The sequence below is a fragment of the Lolium perenne genome, chromosome 4 (genome assembly GCF_019359855.2).
Source record: "Lolium perenne isolate Kyuss_39 chromosome 4, Kyuss_2.0, whole genome shotgun sequence".
Taxonomy (NCBI): Eukaryota; Viridiplantae; Streptophyta; class Magnoliopsida; order Poales; family Poaceae; genus Lolium; species Lolium perenne.
In genome coordinates this window covers 374449880-374454978 of record NC_067247.2, presented here as the reverse complement: position 1 = coordinate 374454978, position 5099 = coordinate 374449880, and the positions used below count along the sequence as shown (strand labels likewise).

General features: G+C 42.8%; 1 non-coding gene across 1 annotated transcript; it reads left to right on the top strand.

Annotated features, from left to right (window-relative positions):
• Nucleotides 1–990: 990 nt before the first annotated feature.
• Nucleotides 991–1062, top strand: TRNAT-GGU (transfer RNA threonine (anticodon GGU)). Its single transcript has one exon. It is a non-coding gene; the product is annotated as a tRNA-Thr (tRNA).
• The last annotated feature ends 4037 nt before the right edge of the window (nt 1063–5099 follow it).

Here is a 5099-nt window from a genome sequence, read left to right as displayed (position 1 = left end):
ATCGTTGAATGTGTGGGAGCCATTATGGATCTCCAGGTCCCGCTATTGGTTATTGGTCGGAGAGGAGTCTCGATCATGTCCGCATAGTTAACGAACCGTAGGGTGACGCGCTTAAGGTTCGATGTCGCATAAGTAGATTCAGAATATGAGATGGAGACCGAAGTTTGTTCGGAGTCAGAGATGGGATCCAGGACATCACGAGGAGGTCCGGAATGGTCCGGAGAATAAGATTCATACAAGGTAAGTTGATTTCTAGGTTTCGGAAAAGTTCGGGATTTTTTCGGTGAAAGACCGGGAAGGTTCTAGAAGGTTCCGGGGGTCCCACCAGTGAGCCCATGACCCTAGGAGGCCTAACATGGGCCGAGGGGATGCTCCCTAGCCTAATGGGCCAGGGGCACATGCCCCCCAAGGCCCAGCCAGCCAAACCCCTAGGGTTTCCCCAAAACCCTAGGGAGGATCAACTTGGGGGGAAGAAAACTTCCCCCTCCCCCTTTTGGCCACCGGCCAAGCCCTAGATGGGCATGGGGGCCACCCCAACCGACCCCCCCCCCCTATATAAAGGGGGAGGGGGCGGGGGCGCACCACCCCTTCCAGACCTAGCTCTGGTCGCCCCCCTCTCTCCTCCATAGTGCTGCTCCGGCTTGGCGAAGCCCTGCAGCTTTTCTCCTCCACCACCACCACCATGCCGTCGTGCTGCTGGGATTCCGAGGGGATCTACCACACCTCCGCTGCCCGCTGGAACGGGGAGAGGACGGGCTTCATCGACACCGTACGCATGACCGAGTACGGAAGTGCTGCCGGATTGCAGCACTGGATGATCGACTACATCAACAACGAGATCTAATCTCGTAGGCTTTGAAATCTTCGAGGGTTAGTCTCACATGCATCTCGTTGCTTCGATCTTGGTAGATTAGATCTTGGCTTTTCCATAGATTAGATCTTGGATTTATTCTGGGAAATCAAAGTGGCTAAATTTTTTTTTAATAAAAAACCCTTTTAACTCAGTGGTAGAGTAATGCCATGGTAAGGCATAAGTCATCGGTTCAAATCCGATAAAGGGCTTTTAAAATTAGTGGTAGAGTAATGCCGTGCGGAGAAAGGGGGCTCAGCAGGAAGAGGATTGTACCATGAGAGAAGCACGGAGGTCAACCCGCTTCAAATATCGAACATGGATTCTGGCAATGCAAGGGAGTTGGGTCTGCGGTAGAAAATTTTTGTTTTCAATGCAACGAACCCATCATCTTTCATTATAGAAAAAAACCGTGGTACATTTATGGAGGTTGTTAGTTTCATGATACATGACAGTTGTCTAAGCGATATTGGAACCGTAGGACCTATCAATTTGTGTCGTAATATCATACCGGTATGTAAGAATTCCAGTATTGATGGATTACCATTGGTTGGAAATCCAAACCACGAAAGAATCACAAATGGTTTCTACATCGAGATGTTGAATCCATTATGCAAATGACCAATCGATTATTTAAATTTAAAATGGGCAAAGTTTCAAACTTTTGATAAAACTTTTACTTTTCAGAAAACTATTAAAAAACAGGAATGGTCAAAACATTGGGTTTCTGCATGTATTTAACCAACGTTTAGTCTGTTTTCAAGTTTGTCCCAGTCCTTAATCTACCACCCCGTTCTCTGCTAACATAATTGCTAATTTACACATGAAACATATCCATCTATGTTATGCGAAATGTTGACATGGTAGTTGTTCTTATTAGTTAAATGTTAATGGATTGGTGATTATGAGCAACCCAAAACTCCAATTATGGTCGTTTTGTGAAAGTTTTCACTCTAAAATGTTGTTTTCATGAATGCATTGCCACTGGTTTCATCCAAAAAGAGAGAAAACGGGGTTTTTGATGTAATGAGTGTCTCATATTGTGGAATATTCTTTTAGTGGAGGTAACTTTCCAGCGATGGTGAGACATGAGTGGTGCCAGTGCCTTCGTTAAATTTTAATATTGAAGCATCGCAACTATAGTTTATTGTGGGCGATATTTCTGCTTGTCCTGTGGCTGTGATGTTTGTGATTGTGTGTCTATATTATAATCAGTGTTAGGATAAGAATATATGTTGGAAATTACGTGGGTTTTTTTTTGTATATGTTATTCTGCCGGCAAAGTATATATATGTTCAAACTTTCTAGCTGCAACGAATTCACTTTGGAGGGAAAAAATGTGGGTTCCATGCAAGGAATGCTTCTCACCTCCACGCCTTTATAAGAGCATATTTGATTCCGAGGATTTATATACTAATTTTGGTAGACACAAATAACTAGAAGTCTTTTTATATGGCAATTGTTTGATTAGTTAAATTGAATCCTACATGAACTATTTTATGGAACCATTCGCATTAGATTTCATAAGAAAACTAACATTCACTCAAACTAATTTTCAAAAATCCTTTGATTTTCATTTGATGAAATTAATAAAACTTGTATGCATATAAACTTCTATAAAATTGGAGTGGGCATGAATTTATAATCCTTTTCTTCCCAATTTCCCCGTTCTTCGACTTGAAAGACCCAAAACTTTCGGTTCATCCAACCACGGAGGCACATAAGCAGATTCCGATTTAGGAACGAAATTTTTTAGTTAGGGATGGCACCCGCGGGGTATGGGTACGAGTGGAGCCCCACATATTTGTATATGTCCCATCTGGTCTTACGCGTCACCCATACCTATACCGGTCACCCAGGCGGGCAAATGGGCACCGTTGGGTAGCCGTTTCTATAATACATCAAATATAGGCAAGAACTAGTCGTAACATGTAAGTTATCATAACTTATAACAACGGCATGTTATCAACATCAACACATACTTATGAACATTCACATATTATAAAGAGCACCACATTCTCATTTAAAACCCCGTTTGCCCATAAACAACAACACATCAGAACGCGATAACATAAAAAGGTAAAGTGATTCTAACAAGGGGCCAAATCCTAACTAACCCACCACTGTGAGACTGAAAAGCATGATACTCGGCCTAGCTACATGGATGTGTGACCCCATCTGTCAAACTTTGGACAGGTACATGGGTATATGCGGGTATGGATTTTCTGATCGCATACCCGTTTTCGCTCTACTCGATGGTATGATATTTTCTCATTTACATATATCTATAGGTACTTCTTTTATGTCATACGTGTATTTTTTTGAAATCGCCGATTTGGTCGATTTTTGAACAATGGTATCACTATTGGGTTTTTACCCGCCGGTGCATGTAACTAGTAAGTAGCTATTGTCATCCCTACCCTTGTGTGCAATGTGCATGGCATCTAACTAGCTAGGTCCCTAGGAGTGGATTTTTAGCCGGAAATCCACCGTAGGCCCGAGCGGCCGTGCGCTTCGTCGCATGCATGCACAGCACTGGTAGGATCCCTTTGGTGTACGTGCAAATCGGAGGCGCGCCCGCAGCTCACACTGGCTTCTGCGCCCTGCAATTTAAGAGGGAGCGCGAAGGTACGTGTACGTGCGTGCGTGTGAATTGTACCGGCTCGACGCCATGCCTGCGTCTGCGCGCGTGCATAGTGCTCTTTCTAGGTCTGCAGCTATGGAGTTATTGGGCGGGGGAAGAAAGAGAGGTGGATGCCTTGATGGTGTAGGGTTGCAGCTAGCGCTGCCCAGGCGTCGTATCGTATCGCGCAATTGATTCCGGTCTGGGCACTACGATCGATCGGTGATGCTGACGCCAAAGGTTCAATTATGGTTCAGTCACAACACTGTTTGTATTCATTTGTTTTTGGCTCGCGATTCTGCTTTGTACTGTGCTGCTTGTATTAAGGTGCTCTCCGCGTACGCATCCATCACTCATCCATGATTTGAACTCAGCCTTTACATGAAGACGAGCATCCGTCACTTGCATGCTTTTTTTTTATCTGACCTATTTTTCTTTATCATAAGCCAAACCATATGAAGGCCCAATTTACATATAGCGCAGGCAACGAACACGAAAACGAAGAAATTGAGTTCGATTAACAACCGAACCAACATGGCAGTGGCTGTGGTTCGTCCCTTGATCCCTTCCCCGGCCAACTCGTGTTCAATTCCCGCGGCTATAAATTCACCCCCGCTAGTAATAAACCCCTCACAATATCAATTCAAACTGGTTGATCCCATGATCAAAGATTGACTATGAATGGTAGGTATAATATTTCCACCAAATTAGTATAAACATATATGCAACAAAATAAATTTGCAAGAGAGATACAAATATACAATTTATACGTACATTATGAATCCATATAATTTGGTATATATTAGTGGTCAAAGTTGGGCGTCGAAGATTGTGCAAAATAAAGTGTCTTACATTTTAGTAAGGAGGGAGTACTACTAACCTTCTAAATCAGGTGTGGAAATCTAAAGTTATCTTGTCAAACGATAGAAGCTTTTGCTTCACAATCTGTCAGCAATGCCATTTTAATTGGGAAAGTGCTCAAAACACATAAGTAAATTGTGCTACATGTGCACACAAGATCCTAAATGAACACATGGTGCCCACCTCTTCTTCACGTGTCACTTTGTAAAAGCAGCATGGTTCAGCTTACCCTAGTATTGATGGTGACAATTTAACATAGAGATTTCTGAGGTGCTTTTTTATTAGTTTTACTTTGGTTTCTATGTTTTTGCATCTCCACCAACAAATATATTTAGAAAATAAAAAGATCGTGTACTCCTATCTTCTTCATCTACGCCACTTTAAGAAAGACATTAATCCATAAAAAGAGGATTTGGAGCTTTCAAGCATCTTTCTAGTTGGAATAAATTCAATTAGTCCAATCTCTTATAGACCACCCAGTACCGGGTGCATGAACCATATCGCGCCGTCATATTATACACCTCCTCCTTCGTATCGTGAACGGGGTAACTTTTGTGAAGCGGAAAGGGAGGAAAGACATACATAACGTCGCCATACAGAGCCAGAATAGAGAAGAAGTGACTTGGAGGAGAAGTGCATTTACCTTCATTTACTCCTGAATTGTCTTATTCCATATCCATCGGTCCACCATCACCATCACCATCACCGCCTACATATAGAGGAGGGGGGTCATTCTTATTGTGGGTTTGATTTGGTTATTTTTTC